Source organism: Lepidochelys kempii, chromosome 17 (genome assembly GCF_965140285.1).
Source record: "Lepidochelys kempii isolate rLepKem1 chromosome 17, rLepKem1.hap1, whole genome shotgun sequence".
Lineage (NCBI taxonomy): Eukaryota > Metazoa > Chordata > Testudines > Cheloniidae > Lepidochelys > Lepidochelys kempii.
In genome coordinates this window covers 7,436,336-7,456,613 of record NC_136396.1, presented here as the reverse complement: position 1 = coordinate 7,456,613, position 20,278 = coordinate 7,436,336, and the positions used below count along the sequence as shown (strand labels likewise).

The 20,278-nt window shown below is 43.4% G+C and overlaps 1 long non-coding RNA gene across 1 annotated transcript in view; it reads right to left on the bottom strand.

Annotated features, from left to right (window-relative positions):
- Positions 1-20,278, bottom strand: part of LOC140899873 (uncharacterized) — a 186,694-nt gene that overhangs the window by 60,284 nt on the left and 106,132 nt on the right. Inside the window, exons 4-6 of the long non-coding RNA XR_012155489.1 lie at positions 18,269-18,351; positions 17,059-17,112; positions 15,947-16,037 (exon numbers count right to left, since the gene is read on the bottom strand). This is a non-coding gene — a long non-coding RNA (uncharacterized LOC140899873). The remainder of the gene's footprint in view (positions 1-15,946; positions 16,038-17,058; positions 17,113-18,268; positions 18,352-20,278) is intronic.

The following is a 20,278-nucleotide window of genomic DNA, read 5'->3' as shown; positions in this document are numbered from 1 at the left end:
CAGGGTTCCTGAAAGTTTGCTCATGTTGGACCACACCTTTGTAGAGATCCTGTCTTGTAGCTCCACCCACTCTCATGTCACATGACCCCCCTCACCTCACCCATTCACGATTCCATAACAGCCCTGGGGCAGCTACAGACATTTCTTTAAAGGAAAAGCACTAATTGGGAAGGTTTGGCAGTAGAGCCAGTTGAAAAGTGGCAGTCAAACATCCATGAAACATATTGTCCCTTTTTAGCCTTTACATTGCACATCTCTCTCATTCGCACCCAAAAGGTTCTTGGTTGGTCACATTCTCCTATACTGTATTTTTAAGGCCAGAAGGGGCCATTGTGCTCATCAAGTCAGATCTCCTGTACTGCATAGGCCACAGAACTTCACCCACGGATTCCTACAGTATTATTCTCCCTGGGTGCATAAGGCCCAAATGACTCCCCCTCACCACAAGAGGAAAAATCCATATAGAAATGGGAAATTCCACAGAGTTCTTCTGGGAGTTCCCACCAGACCATCCTCAAAGAGAGCAGAGGGTTAGAGTTTGTCATTTCCCCACCTCCACCCCAAGGGTTTAGCCCCCCAAAACTTGAATGTCTCTCCAGGGAGCCAAAGGAAGCAAAGGGGTCTCAGAAGCCATGGTGATTGGTGACCTTATAAAAACCTAGACAGACCTCGATGTAAAAGCACCATGATTCTGAACTCCACAGCTTTCTGCAAGCTGGCACCCACTAGGTTTTCATCCCATACCCTCCAGTCAGGATGTATAATTATAAGCTACATGGGGCAGGGACCTGTGGCTGTTGAGTGCCATGAACAGTTTGGCCTTCATACTGTACTCACTGAAGTCGACGGCAAAGCTCCCAGTGCACTGTGGAAATTAAGTCTAAAAGGGTTTATTAATTAAAAATTGACAACCTGGTTCTCTGCTCCTTTGCGGCATGCAAGTTCTGCTAGTATATACAGTCTGCCAAAAGTTCCTTCCTTCTCCTTTAAGTGCATGAGATACCGAGTGAGGTTTTCACTTGAGAGCCATCAGTCTAGGGTGAAAGCTTCCAGTTTATGACTGGAAGTGTTAATGTATCACATGGCTTGAGTGTGTAGATTTGCAAGAGCTTGGGTACATCTCCGCTGAGCAGCCTGCAGTCACTCCAGCCTCACTCCGAGTGTCACCTCATCATCATATGCATTACAGATGCACGTGCTTGATGTAATATGTATGAAACAGAATGGGAGTCGAACGGCTACAGCAGCACAAAGGCACTTCAACTTATAGAAGAGCTGGACGACTGCTGCAAAAAAGGTTTTAGTGACTATTTGCTCCAATTTTTAAATCAAATCCCCTTTGTGCAATCTCCACAAGTGCTGTTGGGATGGAGTTTTACCAGCAGGAGTATTCGCAGTAAGCCAGTTTCATGCAGTAACTGACCGACTGAATTTTAAATGCCCACGCGCGGGGTTTTGCATTACAGGTGCTTGCCCACTCATCCAAAGCAGAGACCAGAAACAACATCACTAAAGGAATTATGGAAGATGCAAGAAAAACGAGTCAAAAACCTATCCATAGAACTTCTCTGGTGAAACAAAATGGTGACTGCTTTTATTGAGTTAGTAAATTTGGAGGAAACTCCCTGGGGTCCTAGACGTGGACAAAGCTGTCTTACTAGAAAAAGTGCTATAGAAACAAGGATTAATTCAGAGCTACAGCAAAGAGGCATTATGGTAAAACATACAGGACTCAATGGCCAGGGCTCGTGTACTGTACTTGCAAAACAAAACCACCACTGAAAGCCTGCATCTTATCTTTGCCTATCAGCTCTTGCGTACCAGTCTATGAGATCTTCAGCCACAGCTGTGCTATGCAAAATGGGAGGAGACAGGTGTCAGGCAAACATCAAGGGTAGCAAGTGCCTCTCCCCCTTCTGTGCCAAGACTCAGTCACCAGCACTTATAAAAGGCAGCCCTGATTTTTCCTTCTCAGCTTCCTTGGGGATTTGGATGGGGTCAAATCCATTCCTGCTGTCACTCCGCTCACATCAGTTTGCAATGGCAATATTTTTCTCTCAGATTTTCCCCAAATCCATTGCAGGAATATCTGGTAACTTCTCTCTTGGAGTTTTAGCCCCCAGTACCATGGTACCTAGCACTTCCTAGCTAAATTAGGAATGGCTAGGTCCCAAGTGGACTTCATGGAGTCTTCCCCTCTCTACCAGGGAAAGCCGAAAAGCAGCTCTACTTGGAACATATATTAATAAGGATTTTTGTTTCTCCCAAATTCTCTCTTTTTTAAACAGCCTCCATTAAATAGCCCCTTCAGCTCTCCCGACACTACATTTCCCCCCTCAACAACCCAGCCGGCTGCAGACAGACATTCTAGGGACTGCTGCCACTCTTTCAGGGCAGTTTAAAAGGCCCAGAAAATCATTGACAATACGCTCGGATATGCCCCCACATGAACGGTCAGGGAAAAGATGGCATAAACGAAAACGCAGACTGGAAACAGGTTGCTCGTCCACCTCCCCGCTTCCACCACGACAGTCGCCTGGATGCTCGGATTCATTTTCAGCTTGTGTACGACTGGCACATACGAAGCAAACCTGGCTATCGACGGGGTGCCTGGCACTTCCAATTACTTTAATCATGGACGGATGCATAAACCAGCCAGATAAAAATAATTCACAATTTCCATCCAGAGAGGACAGGGGCATTCCAAGCTGCCTAAACCCCACCGAAATCTTTGCTTATGATTTGTATATTTGAGCAGGCTTTTGTATTAAGTCGGAGTTGATTGGGAAGATCAGTTCAGATCCATCACACCAGAATACCAACAGGAGCTGCTCTCACTCTCCCTTCCCTCCTCTCTCTGTAAAATCCTCCAGGGGAGGTGACTTTCTCCTCTCCCTTTGCAGAGGGTGTTCAGTAGCCATTCAGAGGGATAATGCTACTGAAAAATGCATGTCAATAATTAGGTGTAGCCAAACAAATTTCTTTCCCAGAAAAGCTTAATGACCCCTTTAAAACCCCATCTAAGCCCTAGGAGTCCCAGTGTAGAATGTTCTGTGCTCACTTGTACTATGGATGGGGCTTCTCAGCCAGCCACACAGAGCAAATTCTCCCTTTCTTGTGCCAGCTTTCCTCCAGCAACCAGCCTTCAACGAGACAACCGCATCGATAGCACTGCTGGGCCGGCTGCGGGGGTTTAGATGCCATTTACGGAAAGGGTTAAAGCCCAAGCTGAAAGAAGTCTGTACATATCCACTACATTAGCTCAGCTTCAATATCCTAAAAGGCAGAAGGCTACTACAGGGGATGATTTTTGGCTTTGCCATAGTCTTGCTGGACAGATTTCTCAAGCTCTGTCCCTCATTTTGCCCCCTCAGTAAGAACAGGTCCACAGGAGTGTTATGAAGCTTAATTGCTTCGTGGTTCTCAAAGCCTGAATTCCCTAACACATTTTGAGCTGCTGGAGGTTCCAGCCATAATGACACCCTTGGTCAGCTCGCCTGTGAGGACTGACCCCAGGATCTCTGGATGTAAAAGCATGACCCATGAAGCAGCAGCTCCATTATGTCAGAAGCAGAAGAAGGTTCAAACCTCTACATATGGTCTAGCTAGTAGAGGGGGGTTAGCCTGAGTTACACCGTTCTAGATAGGGACCAGGAAACATACTGGTGGTGGAAACAAGCATTGTATGAACTACACGTACATATATATTTAAATAGCAGTTTATGTGACTGCCCCCAATATGGCTGTAGAGCTAGGTCTTCCTTAGTCAGTGCAGTGATGAATTCATTGAGAAATGCACCCTTTAGTTCACAGTGTAACTTCAGTGCATTCGTAAGAGGCTAATCATTGAAGGCCAACAACCCTCCTTCGTACCTCAAGGGCTAGCATCTTGTGCATCCTACCACCCAGGAGATCACTGGGCTCTGTCTGCTGCAGCCGTGCTTGGAACAATCAATGCTCTTTGGGCACAATCGGTTGAACTTCATTGCAGTGGAGTTCCTCACCTCATTCTTTTTGCCTCCCTCCTTTCTCCATCTCAGAAGGCAGGTTGCACGGGGGCTTCGGTAATACAGCCAAATCCATTCTCTTATTTTTCAATTCGGTTGGAAAGAAATACAGAAATATTTCAAGTAAAAGGGAAGTGTTGAATAGGGAGGATAGAAAGGGCAGAAGAGGAGATTTTGGAATTGATTCAGCTCCTGCACTTGAAACCAGGGGCACAAGGCCAAACCACCTCTTCTGTTGATGTTCAGTGCCATCCGAGACCATTCTAAGTGCACATGCGTGATTGGAGCTGGGCTTGGACGATAATCATATAATGTTTTGTCTGGCAAATGCCACATAAGTTGCTTTTATCCAGGCACCTGTAGATTACTTGGCAATGACTGGTGCTTGGGGAAATCCAGCTGGCTTGTGCGTTTTCCAGATGTTTAAATGTTCTCAGGCCCTTGGAAGCAAAGTGCTTTGCACATCCACCGATCAGCGCACAGCCAGTTGACTTTAATGTTGAAGAATCCAAAGGTATATCTACACTGGCTTGTGTGCGCACTGGTGCAAACTCCCAGGTGTCTAGTGTAAACCCTCAGTGTGTGTACCCTGCACTAAACAAAAATTAGTTGCATTGATGTGAATTACTCCTGCGTCAATATGCCCTGAAGACGATCATATGTGGGCTATTTAATCTATCATTTCCCCCTGTTGTAAGGGTGGTTTATTACGTTATACTGTCTGAGGAGTAAGGCTGAGAGAAAGCTTCCCCGCTCCCCGTAGATCAGTCCAGCACCTCACGTCTTATGCACATGTGAAAAGTTGCAAACAACCTCTAAGCAAACCTGGCTGTCAGCCCTCCTTTGGTTGCATGTTTGGTGTCAGGCCAGCAGGGCCTGTTTGCACTGCTTTGTTCTGGGGCAGGCAGATGGGGATAGGACAGGGGTAAGCCCTGGCTGCCTGACACATATTGCAGTTTACTCACTCCAGCGTGAAAAATGTCACCTATGTTGGAGGGGTTCCCTGCACAAACACACATACAGACACACACAGCTGTTAATGAGACAGTTTGCCAGAGCCAGACAAATGCAGACAGGCACCGCTCCTGCTGCTACCTGGGGGATGGAGAGCAGGCAAACAGGGCGATGTGGCATGTTGGTGTGCCAAAAGCTTGGTTGGTGGCCTCTATTTGTTTTTCAAAGAGCTTGTCAAGTTCGTTTACACACGTCACCACTGACATGAGCTTGGGCGGGGAGTGCGTGTTCTTTGTCTTGTCCCTCACACAGGCAGGTCACACGCCGGTGCTATCCCGAAGTGCTCCCTGGAGCTGCAAGAGCTCTGGCCTCTTCATTCCGGGCAAAATTCACCTTCTGTGCAGAAAGTTAGCACAAAGGTCTATGTGCCACTTAGCTAGGCCCTCAACACAGGCCTTGTGCAGGGTTAATTCCAACCTCGGAGCACACCCGTGCTCATCTTAAAAGAGCCTATCATCAGCTTTCAGGTGAGCTGGATGTCAAACCCCATTCCTGTACAATCTTTACCCTCTTCTTCTTAAAGAGGAGCTTGTGCTGCAGCTGCAGAAAAGAACACGTCACGGTGAAGCTCATTGCTGTGCAGAGAAACTAGCAAAAGGCTTGTGCGCTACTAAAGATCTTTACTGAGGAGGAAATAGGCCTCTGCCCAATCCCCTGCATGAATGCGATTTCACCCTGGCACCTACGCAACTTCTCTCTCTTCTCCAAGCTTCTGGGCTTTACAAAGAAGTGGGGACTGGAACCAGGATCACTCCTGGACAAAAAGCACCATTAGAAATTGCTATCAGGAGGTACACGGCTTTTACCAACCCCGAAATGCTACTCTCGTGAAGAGGAGCAGAATTACACCAACAGGGTTTTACCTCCCACGTTAAGTGCATATTGAAGATTTAAGTAGCAATTAAGGTTGCTCTAGAAGATAACAAAAAAACACGTTTATTTTCCACAGATAAAAAGAAAAAGGAAAAAAAGAAAAAAGAGCAATTAGGAGAACAGACTGGGGGAAAATATTAAATGGATGTTTCTGCACAAAAAAACCCAGGCTGACAACATTTCTGCTTTGTAAGGGGGAAATTACTGTAACACACTGTTTACATAGCAGAAATCAGGGGAAATTATGCTGTCACACTGACATCTGTAGGAGAAGGACAATTTTAAAATTACACTGTTCAACACCTTTAATGATTTGTAACACAAGAGGTGTGGCTACTCCTATTAAATGTGTTGCCAAATCAATAAAAGGCATAATTGGAGTTGTTAGAGCAAATTATAGCACCACCGTTATGTTGCAATACAATGTTCCCTTGTAAACTGCTATTACGGGGAAAGCTGTATTTCTCTCTTATTTGGCTGTTTTGTAATGAGTTGGCATTTTGCTCCATAATAGTTCCACTTTCTTTTATGGAGCTTTCACTTTTACTTTCCTCCTTTGTGCAGCCTATAATTTCCCTTCCCTTCCCTACCTCTCTGCCTGTTGACAACTGGTCTATACACCTTTGAAAACAGCCCTGAGGTTATAAGCTATATTATTTAACATTATTTGTATTCTCTTTCAATTGGAAGGTGTGGGGAAGGCTCAAGATTCACACATTTAGAACCTAAGATGGCTTTAGGTTGAGGCTTTACCCTTTCCAGGGGGAAGGTTGGTCACAGAGGTGGAGGAGGTTTCAGAGGGGTAGCCGTGTTAGTCCGTATGTATCAGCAAAAACAACGAGGAGTCCTTGTGGCATCTTAGAGACTAACAAATTTATTTGGGAATAAGCTTTCGTGGGCCAGAACCCACTTCATCAGAAGGAGGAATGGGAAAGACGCATGAACTCTTCATTTCGAAAGCCAGGTGCAAGGCCCCTGAAGGACTTCAGCTTATTTATCTGGAGCACAGGGCATAGCCATGGGTGCTGTGGCCAGGTACCAAGTCCGCTCTGTGAGTAGCAGTAACACGCAAATATACTTTAACCGCTGAAGTTATCATTTGTTGCCTCAGATCGTAGTTGCCCAGAAAGGGCTACTGCACAGCTCCTAATAAAAAGGAGCTGTGTGTGTCTCTGGCAAAAGCAAGGCCAACAAATGTCAGCTCCTAGATACTGCTATTGATCCCATACCATCCAAAGCCTTTGCTGGGCAAAACAGCAGGGCTACTGTCAAGTTGCAAGCTTGCTGCCTGGATAGTAGTGTGCTAACACATACTTGTCTTTTTTTTTGATCTATCAGTTCAAAGGAATTTGAGAGATTTACCATTCGAAATCCCAGAAAAGTATCTCTTCAGTTCACAGTTAAAAAACCGGGCGACTTGATCCTGTTATAGGCTTAACCTAATATGGCACAAGCCTGGCCCCATTTAAAGGAAAATCCTAGGGCTCTTATATTTGGAATACGTGCTGCTACAGACATAGTAAAATGTACCACACAGACAGAAGCTAATGGAGAAAAGGAGCCAAGCTTGCTAGTTTTCTCTCTCCTCTGTGGGGGGGAGGGGGGTGGCAGGGGAAGAGTGATGTTTAGTTCCATTCACAGCTGTCATGTTAGTCTGTATTTGCAAAAAGAAAAGGAGTACTTGTGGCACCTTAGAGACTAACAGCTGTCTATGCTCTCCTCTGCCACCAGAACAACTGTACCTTAATCAACGAGATACGTCCATCGCAAGCATCCAGAAGTGATGGGCAGGGTAGAAAACCCAGGACAAACAGGGACTTTTAAAGGGCCCAGAAACTCCAATTTGGAAAGGAGAATTTCAATTCCCCCTACCCATCTTAAGTGGCAACACACACACACACACACGCAGAAATATCCATGTAAAGATGGGGCTGCAACCCTTTCTTTCCCTGAATCTTACAGGAGAAATCGCCTATCCCTTGAACTTTACATTTCAGCAGCATCAGGGTTGGTTTTGGCCTCAATCCCTGCCAGCCTCAACTCACAAGTTAACGGTGCACAGCAGCTGTCCATTAGACAGCATCTACCCAGCAGCCAGGAGGGGCGTATGCGGCTATTATTATTATTGAAGTTATTTTAGGAAAACGAGCTGAAGGCATGAAACAGGCTGCAGTTAAATGCAGAATATGTAAATAAATAGGAGATGTTCCTTGAGCTATGTTACTACTAACAAAGCGTTCTCGGCAGCCTACAAATTCAAATAGGAATAATCGTTTGATCAAGACTAAACTACATAGGGCCATTTTCAAATTAAATATCTGGGGGGAGGGGGGGAGAGGGACAAGAAAAAGTTAAAGAGCTTGATTCTCCTAACAGTTATCCCAGGGCAAACCAGGAGTTACTTCACTATGGTCAGTGGAATTTCTCCTCTCACACCAGAGTAACTGACCCAACAAGTGGCTTCATTACTAAAGCCTGCGCTTAAGTGCCCTTCCCAAATAGGAATATTTGCTTGAATTGGGGCCCTAATCCTGCAGTTTGTCGTCCAGGTCATGCCTACAGGTACATTAACATGCACAAGTCCTGCTTTTATTACAGTCTTCAAGGACAAACTATTTAATTAGACCAATGGGGCTAAATAAGTCTCAACTACTTTCTAGGACGTGTGGGAAATCTATTAATTTGCAACTTTATAATATTTTGTTATGAAACATGGCACCTGTACCAGCTTGTGCTTGTGCCAGGCCTTTTGTCAGAGTGTCTCAAACGGCTTTGCGGAAGGTAGCTAACTACCATTATCCCCATTTAACAGATAAGGAAACTGAGGCACAGGGAGGCTAAGCAACTTTTCACCATCTCATAATCAGAACTGGAAGGATCAATTATTCAAGGACAAATGCATGGAATATGCTTAATTAAGGACATATACATTCATGATCTTCACATCCCAGCACTATCTATGAGTGATCTTGGTAGGTGTGAATAGGAAGCATACTCAATGAGTAAGGAATAATATTCAGATGTCCTGAAGTCCGGCCTCCTATCCCAGCTAACTCTCAGACAGCAGTAGCGACTAGAACATATGTAGCAAAAGAGAGCACCAGAAAATGCTATATTTCCTACAGAAGTAGTAACTGAAGAGAAGGCACATACAGGCTGTAAGATGTACACCTGCTTAGTTCAGTTCATATTCTGTTTATTTTCACTGAATAGAGACATATTAGTTTGTTTTCTGACATAATGATGTCCTTAGTGGGATTTAGGGGGGAGGGATACCTCAGTGGTTTGAGCATTGGCCTGCTAAACCCAGGGTTGTGAGTTCAATCCTTGAGGGGGCCATTTAGGGATCTGGGGCAAAAATTGGGGATTGGCCCTGCATTGAGCAGGAGGTTGGACTAGATACCTCCTGAGGTCCCTTCCAACCCTGATATTCTATGATTAGACACCCAGAGAATAAAGACCCACTGATGCTCACAGAGAGCCAGCCCCGCAGTGGATGTTAAGACAGTGTAATTCCATTAAGAAAAGGAGTACTTGTGGCACCTTAGAGACTAACCAATTTATTTGAGCATGAGCTTTCGTGAGCTACAGCTCATGCTCAAATAAATTGGTTAGTCTCTAAGGTGCCACAAGTACTCCTTTTCTTTTTGCGAATACAGACTAACACGGCTGTTCCTCTGAAACCTGTAATTCCATTGACTTCAATGTTGATTTGTACCAACCAAGGTTCCACAGGGGACATCATGAATGGGGATCAGAAGGTGTTGTGTGCCCCTTGCCGTACAGAGCGTGCAACCCTTTTATTGGGGGGAGGAGGGGGAAAGACAGGGGGAGGGAGGAAAATAAAAGATTACAGCTTGTGCCATGAAACTGCAGGGAAATGTTCTAGCTACATGCAGCTGAAGTACACAACTACATTTAATAAAAGAGATTGCAAATTCCTCTCAAGTTGGTAAGAAGGAAGCCAACACACGCACCTCTAATGCAAGCTGATACCAGCCTTTACATAAGCTCAGCACACCAACAGGCTTTTGGGGAGGGCCAGGGGAATGGAGCTGTTATAATCGGCACGGCATCCTTCAGGGTAGGTATAACTGCAACAAACATCTGAAAAAGGTCTCAGTTTACATGTAATGTATTTGCCACCTAGCAGTTTCGGTTTTGTTTCAGGTTTAAAAACCTGCCACAGATATCAATATAGAAAGGGGTGGGGGGAGCACCCCAAAGAAAAGTGATCCTCTTGTTTCATATCACACACCATAATGTGCATTCTCTTCTCGCTGGACTTAACATGCATAAGAATGCATTGCTCATAGCCCAGATGTAAAGCAGTTAATAAACAGGCTGTTAATGTGTCAGTCGACAGCAGCAGACAAGGCAGAATGTCCTAGGCTTTCCCCCCTTAAACTCCCTACACATGCCTCATGATCCTAATTGCATCAAATCTAATAATTTTTAAGGGATAAAAAGATTTCCATGGATGACAAAGGGTTACATTCTTAGCCCTGTTGATCCATCTAGTAAAATTACATAAGAAATAGATTTCCAGGCAATGCATTAAAGGAGGGACAGGTGGAAAGGGGGATGGATAGCAAGAGAGAGGGGAAAAATCATTTACTGCAATTCTGTGGCTCACTCTTTGGTTCAAGAAAGGAAATGTAAATGTGATGCTCGTTTGGCCACAGGCAGCTGCTTCTATCAGCCACTGCAAACTGCAGCAGGACAAAGGGGTAACTCTGGTAAAAGGAAAGGTTAATAGCAAAGCAGCGGAAGGGGGGGGAAGCTCATCGAGATGTACAGCACGTCGCAGCCTCGACACTCGGTGATGGGTTCGAACTGGGAACTGACATGAGATATAGAAGTGCTCATTGAAAATAATTCAGAGTGACGGCCGCATTGGCCTGAAAATGGAGAAGGGCTGAATCACCAAGCACTTGGCGAATATGCAGGAACAGGGTTGCCAACTGTTCCTGATTATTTTCAGTAATAGTCTGGATTTTACTGACCACTCCTCTTCCACCCCCACCCACAAATCAAAGAAGTTGGCTATGTAGTCACTGAAGAGGGGAAATTATTGTGTCTGCATGTGTGGAGATACACACAAAGCACAGACACAAACATGCAGATATATCAATATAATACAGCAATACATGAAAATAAAAATCAATTTGGGCCTAGACCTGCAAACACTTATGCACATGCTTAACTTTACTTATGTGAGTAGTCCCATTGAAGTCAATGGGACTAGTTACATTCTGAAAATGAAGCATGTGGGTAAGTTCTGCAATATCAGGGCCTTATAAATTGTATGTATACATAGTATATACACATTCATACACATTTTATAGTGCAGGAAACTTGTACTTTTACTATCTCTGGTTTATATAGATTTTATATAAAAACAGATTGTGCATATGTACACTGACATGCATACACAACAATTACAAAAAGATTGTTGAGCTATTTAGCAAATCTTAGGGTGCTATGAAAAAGCAGGTCAATAATAATGAGATTTCATTTCTGGTTAACAGAATTAAAGTTCTAAATTGTTTTAAAGCATTGTAAATTGCCACTTCCAACTTCAGATGACACTCGTTTATATTGCATATAGCATACCTATATACATATTTACACATCACATGCAATGTACACCCACTATATATATACATACACCATGTGCTTAGATTCACTGTCCTGTTTAATCTCTCACCACCAAGTGAGATACATGTATTAAGGTTTTGTTGGAGTGGGTTTCAGATGGCAGCGTTATACACAAGTAGCAAATCTCTGTGGAATCCTGACTATTCCAATGGCTGAACGTGCTGTGAACAAACCTCACTGTAACTTTCCCCATAGACCAGAGGGCCCATATATTGCAATAAAGCTAATTCAGGGGATAGACAATAAAAAAGTCACACTGGTTTCCAGGACTGTCAGTCAGAACTTGTCCATCTATCATGTGCTCATGAGTGAAAGAGAAATTGTATTTATTTATTTATTTATTCTATTGTCATGAATAAGCTTGGAGCAGTGTATATGGTGTAAATGGGAAGGTAAAAATAGATCCTTCCTCAGTTGCGAGTCTTGATGGTTGACATGGACCCTGGGATAGGAATTGTTGGTAGAAAAAAAAAACCAGAAGCCATTAAAGCTGCCATGCTAAAGAAACAATGATGAAACCATAACAGCACTTTGTATTTAGATTGGATATCCACCTGCTTCTCCATCTCAGATCTCCCACTACCACGCACTTGTATGCATCACCAGTATGTCCCTCAGACCCTCCAATATGGCCTCAACACTCAAATGCTTAGCAGGTTTACGGACCGGATATGATTCACAGTAGCAGTATAAACCACTGGTGAGGTGTCACCTACTATGCTGAACCATCACCTCAACATACCAAGGTACAACAGTTCTGCAGCAAGGAAGCCTGTCGTAGAATTACAAAGTCGCTTTCTTCTAACTCTGAACAGGGAACTTTATATAACTAAAGAAAACTGTATTATCCCTAAAGCCACTGGGTCTCTCTCCCCCCACTTCCCTGCAGAACTCCAGCCCCTCACCTGCCTGGCTTCCTGCTACAGATTTAAAGAAACAGTACACCTATCCTCTCATGGTATGTAAACCATATAGGCACCTGGGAAAGAGTGAGCAGCCTAACCCAGAACACCAGGCCTGTACTCAAATCCAAATGCTATATTAAGCAGCAAATATTTTATCAAACATGCTTAGGTTTCTGCTGGCATGGCTGGATTATTTTATTGTTCAAATAGCTAGTTATTAACTGAACTATATGAAAAGGTGTCTTAAAGGTTACGGAATTACTGATTCTAGAACATTTATTGAGGGACAAACTGCAACAGACCCAAGTTCAGCTTACCATCCATACCGAGGTAGACCTATGGTTGAATAACTTGCCTGCAAGTTAAAGAGGAAGGATAGTCTTGTGGTGATGGCACTGGGCTGGGAGTTAGGACATCTGGGATCAGGACATCTGGCCTCCACTGTGATCTTAGACAAGTCCCTTAATCTGCACCTCAGTTTCCCCATCTATAAATTTTTACTCCCTGTCTCCCACTCTTGGCTGTCTTATCTATTTAGACTGTCAACTCTTCGGGGCAAGACTGTCTCTTACTACCTATTTGCACAATATTTAGCACTGTTGGGACCCTAGTCATGGTTGGCGCCTGAGGCACTGGTATAATAAAAAGTATCAATAATGGACCTCTCATGAGAACAGGCTCTTCTGTGAGATCGCCACTGGGCTAGAATACCAGGAGAAAACCAAAGTCTCGTGACTAAAGAGTATTTCCACCACCAAGCAAACAAATTAGAGGTGTGAAAAAAGTATGTAATTCAAAGTACGAACTTCATATCCCTCAAAAGCAGAGATGGACCCAGACTGCAACTTATGGACTCAGAGTGGAGCTGAATTCCCAATGAGTTCAGATACGGGAGTTTTGTTCAGAGCTATCTCTGAACTCAAAGCTGTTTTTTGGAGTAGTTGGAGTATTCGGCAAAAGGTTCTCTTTTCCATGAAACCCTTCAAATTCTCCTCAAGTGAGATCTACAGACTGGAATGTTGTGACTCCGACTCATACTCCTCCCCCAACCTTGTGGTTTGGTCCTTATAAACATTTTCCCTCACCACAATGCTTCGCTGTAGGTGACAGTGTTTTGGATGCAACTAATACAGCACCTGCCATGTTAGGCTTTTCCTTCCCTCCTTTGTCATTTTAAAGCAGCCATTGTGAGGGCTTTTCTGAAATTACGTAAAGCCCCACTGGCTAGATGAGGGCACATGGCATTTATAACCCCACTGTTGAAACACAAACTAATTTCACATAAATCTATGGTGAGTTAATCATGCCTGCATTTTCAATCCAGTTTTATGAGGTCAGAACTGTTGGTCCAGGCCACTTCCCACTACGGGGGCCTGGCTGACTAAATAATGCTGCAAAATAGTAGCAGGGGACTCAACAAAACAATAGTGGATATTGATAGTGGACATAATTCCGCTTCCACTGGCATCAATGACAAATTCCTATGAGGCCCAGTAAGAGCAGTAATGCATCAGTGCACTTGCAGGAGAGATCTGTGAACATGGAAGAAATTGGTTCCTGCTGCCACACCAGCAAAAGGTGGAGCAATAACAGGTTTAAACAACGTTACTATTTGTCTTAGCCCTTGTCTTTAGTTTCAAAGCACAATATTGCTGTTTAAGATGTGTCTGGTCTGCAGAAAGACCCACCAAAATGAATAACTTTAAGCGATATAATAAAATAATAATAATACCTAGCTCTTACATAGTGCTTCTCATTAGTAGATCTTAAAAGCAATCAGTATCATTTTAAGCTAGTCTCGTGATTTTTAGAGGCCCCGAGTCATGGTTTTGGAAATTTGGGGTTGACAAAACTGTGAAGTTCAGGTCACAGGAGCACCAAAGGAGCACCACACAAGCATACCTAGCAGGACATTGGAGAAATGTACCGTTGAGAGGAGAGCATTTTGATACCCAGACTCAGCTGACTGCCCTCTTCATGAACCTTCATTTGTAAGGAATTCTGGTTGAATAAATATCTTGGTGTTAGAGTGGGTTAACACACAAGACTGTCACAGGTCTGGGACTGAACTGGGAGTCAGGACACCTGAGTTTTAGGACTGCCTTTGCCACACTGTGTCAGTGTGGCTTTGTGCAGACCACTTAGCCTGTACACCATTCACCCCTCTTTGTAATGGGTATATTGACACTTGCCCAACTCACAGCCGTGTTGTGATGCTTAGCAGTTAACTCATTCAGGTTTGTGAAGTGAGTAGGTCTTGGTTCAAGAGGATCTACTTAATGCCTAAAGAGAAGTCCAAACTCAGGGTGGTTCTGACGAAGAAGAATTAGCCAAGAAAGAACAAAAATAAATTGTGCTAAGTTTAATTATGTTAATAATGGAAGGAAATGGTAGCCTGTGACCACGAAGTACAATGCAACATATCGATGGCATATGCTGATGCTTTCATTTCTGCAAATTAAATTCCTGAAGATTATGAGAACCAAAATTGTTTTAAAGATCTAATTTACTCTTCCCCATGAATGCAGCTGGTTTTACCGTTACATCACACTCTACTTGGACAAGGGAAGGTCATGCAGTCACATTTTTCTTCTAGTCACTTTCACTTTCCAGTTTTCATTAGCACAGGGGTATATCTTCCTGGATTAATATACATTTCAAAACTATCCTATCCATATAAAACCATAATTTCTAATCTCAGCTATGTTTGGGAGGTAAACTAAACTGACAGCATCACTTGCAGAAAATTAAAAGGAATACTGACAATAATTTGAGGAGGTATATATGCATCTATCCCCTATGGTGTTTCTGAAAATTACATGATTTTGAAATAAAGCATAATTAATTAAGCCTGATATATTTATTATTCTGGAAACAAAACCATTCTATGAAGATTCTAAAATATTCACCAAGTCGAGTCAAAATTCCTCGAGTACAGACAGGAAGATGAAATAGCACTGCCCCCAAGTTGCCTGTATATTTTCTACACTGTTATTTGGCTGCAGTATGCACTTATCAGCTAGCTAACAACCATCTGTTTAGACCTCAGTTCTCCATCCTATTCAGTCCACATTTCCACATGCTGAAATTAAAATATTGACAGAAAATTTCTGCAGGGAAAAGGGAAAAGTGAATAGGGGAGTTGAAGCTGTTAAAGGCTTTTTGGCATTAAAGTTTCTATGTGTACCCTGCCAATTAAAATTCTATTTATTTTACATTTCAGAAATATCAAATATTAAAATTGAAAAAAAATATGACCATCCGATGAAGTGAGCTGTAGCTCACAAAAGCTTATGCTCAAATAAATTTGTTAGTCTCTAAGGTGCCACAAGTACTCCTTTTCTTTTTGCGAATACAGACTAACACGGCTGCTACTCTGAAACCAAAGATGTAATTTCTTCTACAGAGGTATGAAAACATTAGCAGCAGACCATACAGAGCAGTAGTTTTTGGAACAGCAGTTCTCCTAGGCAGTATCATACTTACGTCAAGGGACCGGATTTTGCTAGGAGTCAAGGAAGAAATGTCTTGTGAGATGTGGCTAGGACATCAGAGTAGAACTCCCTGCAATATGTGGCTGGAATGTCAGATGAAAAAGGTCTTCACTTAACCTGCTGGGCCTTTGGCATATATAATCAGAGTCAGAGCCTGATGCAAAGGCTGCTGAAGTCAAAAGGAGTCTTTCTATTGTCTTTAATGGGCTTTGGATCAGGCTTTCAATGCATGTATTCTTTATAGGTATACTTTACATAGATGTGCTGCATTCTCAAGTGCATCACACTCACTGCACCACAAATGGTGCATCCAGATTCAAGCTTCCCCAAAGCTTGGGGTGGCTTGAATCTGGGGTTTCAGTTCAGGTCCATTTTTGCCATTTAATAAAATACTTCCGGACATTTTACCCCAGGAGCCAATTGGGAAAGGCAGATGCCATAGTCCAGCAAAGACAGGCCTGAACCAAAACACTGGACTCAACACCTCCAAGCCACTGGGAACTTCCCAGTACGAACCTATAGATACACCTTGGGCCCCAATTTAGTGCCGTGGGGAAAAGTTGAAGCGGAATATTTGACTGATTGGCAACACATTAATAAGTGACTGCAACTATAGGCATCCAAAGCTGGCATGCATAACCCAGAGGCCACATGCCACGCTGGTGTCAGTAGGTGAAAAGCAATGGATTTTACATCCAAGCATGAATGGGCCCATGTAGCCTGACGTCTAATAACTCAGTGACCGAGTGAGCATTTATTATACTTACAATAGTAACACCATGCAGCTGCAACTGGCTATTTGCAGGCTACACGGTGTTAATACAAGTATGTTTGGAGTTGGGGGGGAGGGGGGAAATCATAGAAATGTAGGATTGGAAGGACCTCAATAGCCCGTCTAGTCCAGCCCCTTGCAGGACTAAGTATTAAGTGACTGCACGTGCACATTAGCCAGCTGCTAAACATTACCAATTTGGCCACGTTTGTTTTTCTGTGATACGAAAAGGCTGTAATTGCTGGTACATCCCATCTAAAGACCGGCAATCTTTTATTTAACCCCGTCACAAGAATCTTTTAAATGATCACTTTTAGGATAGGCCCACTAACCTGTGCTGAGCATTCTCCTCTGGGCCAGCAGAATGGGCATATTGGAGATGTTCTCTGTAGGCCAGGCAAAAGTAAAAGCACATATGAGCTATGGGAGCAAAAAGTTCACTTGAAATTAAATCTTTAAATGACAGGCGCGCAAAGGAGGCCAAGCACACATTTTTAAATGGGCAAGTTCAAGTTCCCGGGCTGAAATCTTACGTGCCAATTAGTTGCCCTTTTCTTAGCCCCGGGGTACATAAATGGGAAGACTGTTAGAACATCGGCTTTAGAAGCGGTAACAGATCCTCTGCAGTCAAGCAAATATGTTGTCCAGTGTCCACTGGGTTTGTAGGTTCTTTTTTGATGTAGTTTTGCTTATATGCCCACCCGCCACAACATGCACACATGTGTGCTTTTCATCCCCACTGCGTGATTTCTGAAAGCAAATAAGAGACCTCAGATTCAAAGCCATCAGATAATTAAATTGCTATGGTTCTCATCTTTTGAGAAAAAGAAAGGTTGCTCTGCTCAGATTTCATTCAAGACTTTTTTTCCTTGCCAGATTTAGTCTTGTCTCACATGCCTGCTAGGGTTTGCCTTCCAGCTTCTGGTGTCTCAAGGAGGAGAGATTACAATGTACCATATGGGCTCAGAAATGGAAGAGACTGGACCTGGGGGTGCCCCATGTGAACATTTGATTGGATTGCCCCTAAGATTCCTCACTGGACCACCCTGGGCATATTCCTAGCCAGCATGTAGAGGGAGAGGAAAAGCTCTCACCTGGCTGTCATTGATAACAGGACTAGCTTTTCCTCCTGGCAAAAAAGTCGAGGGAGGAGGAGGAGGGTTAAAAACCAGTGCTTGGTTCTAAGCAATATTAGCTCAAAGGCATGCTCTCCATCACCCCAGCCACACTGCACTACAAGGCCTAGCTCAGTGCCTGCGAGGGCGATGGATATCTTCAAGCCTCACAAATTCTCGGCCTTTCCTGCAGCAGGCAATGCATCTGAGGCCACCGCTATCCCCAGGAACCCCTGAAATGCAGAGAATGCCAAGACAGTACCAAGAAAGAACTCAAGAAAGAATAGCAGTACATGAGCGTGCCAACCCACCATCCTCCCTGTTGCACTAACATCACGCCCAGCCCCAATGGCAATGCTATTCACATGTACTCCCTTTCCCACCAAAGAGCATTCAATAAGGATAACCTGGGAAGCTTTACACTTACCTACTTTATGCAGAGAAGAGCCATGCATTCTCCCCCTTCCTCATGTGTTTCATGCCTGTTATCTTCCATGAAGATTATTGTTCCTATCACAGATGTTTAAAGAGAGAGAGACATGGTCTAGTGGTTGAGCACAGATTTGGAAGCTAGAAATTTTTAGGAATATAGACCAAGTCAATCCACCTCAGCGGCCCCACCAATACACCAGAGACAATATTTCCATGTTAGATTTAAATAATAGCTTTCATTCACTTTAAAAATGCTAAATATTATTAAGGCAACTCCCTGAAGAGAAATACATCCAGGAAATACACAGAAAAGCATTTTAAAACTCTGCTTTACCTGTGCTTTGTATTTTTCCATATAAAAAATGCATAAGAATTATATTGGCTTGCTATAATTTACTGTAACACACTACGTATTTATCCAGTGCATCTCACTACCACACAGAGCCTGTGTGAAACAGATTTCCTCTACCTTTTAGAAGCCAATAATAAATAATATCCTAATCCAGCAAAGCATTTAAGCACCTGCGTAGTCTCATTGGCTTCAATTCAGGCAATTGAAGTTAAGCAATTGGTAAAATGCCTTCCTGGATTGGAGCCTGAATGTGCTGTTCTAAGGACCCAGCAGAAATCATTTTTCCTAGCTGACCAGGGTTATACATGGGTCAGTTCTCATGAGACAAGTTACCTCCTAAAAAGCTTGCTGCTCCCAAGAAACCTTCCAGCTTTAGTGACTATCCCCTTAGCTTCTTTGGTGACCAATTTTGAACTATATTGGACCCATGAGTACCCCAGATCATAAGCTCTCTTGGCCAAATCCTGTGAAGCAGTCAAGAACACAAAGTCCCGAGCATCCTAGACTCTCCGGGGAGTTGAAGGAGCTCATGAGTGACCAGGAGGTGCTCAGCATCTCACAGGAAGTGGCTCTTTGAATTCTTACTTTTGCCACTTCTCACTCTCTGTGCAGCAACGTGCATGCTTACAGGGTACTACAGAATTAAATTAATAATAAAGCAGCTGGCATAATTACCTTCAGTATGACTTACTTTATGCAATTCAGATTTAACAGTGATACGATATGAGCAATTGTTGAACATTTGTGTGTGTGAACACACACCCTTCCTACACATAAAATGTATAGCTTAATGAATCATATGGACAGCAGATTTTTAAACCAAGACACTTACTGTAGCGGGATTAGTTTATCATTTATCTATCATCTGGGGCTCTATATATTAAACTACAAAACCATACTTGTCCCCCTGCTATAGAATTTATAGGTAAAAGTTAGATCTCAATTCTTCAAACTTCTTTAGCCTTCTAATCTCAATTTACATAGTTTTTTTTGAAAAATATTTTGCCCAAGGTCGCTGGTGGGCCTTTTAAAGAAAAATTAAATTCCTATTACCTCCTAGATCAATACTCCGATACGTAGAACCATTAGATCAGGGCTGCCCCAGATCAGTACATGATGGCCCTAGATCTGTACCTTCCATAAAACGAGGACAGAGGGAGCGGGGGGGGGGGGGGCTGAGGGGGGAAACAGACTTTGCTTGCAGACAGTATTGCTTCAAGTCCTCACAGCAATGTGACTGGGGTCCAAGACCACATAATACGGACAGTTGTAAATTGAGTGACAGTGGGATCCCACAACGATCTGTTTATTTCTCTGTATTCATTATTTGCCCAGATCATCCCTCACTAAACACACTTGACTTTGCAAGCTGCCTGGCATCCCGGCTTCCCTCATATTTTTGATCTTTAGATTTTTTTCCCCTCTGACGCTGGATGCACTTTTCAAAATTTTTGCATAAGGTTTTTTCTCTATTTTCCATTTTGGAGGCTTTAATGAAGATCAATATTGTGATGGTTTCCCCTTCCTCTCTCTCTCTCTCTCACACACACACACACACACACTCCCTCTATCTCTTCTCCCACCCCCCTCAAATTTTCCCCACCAGATTTTGGTCTCCTCTCTGCAGGCCAGCACCTCTGGATGCTACACCTC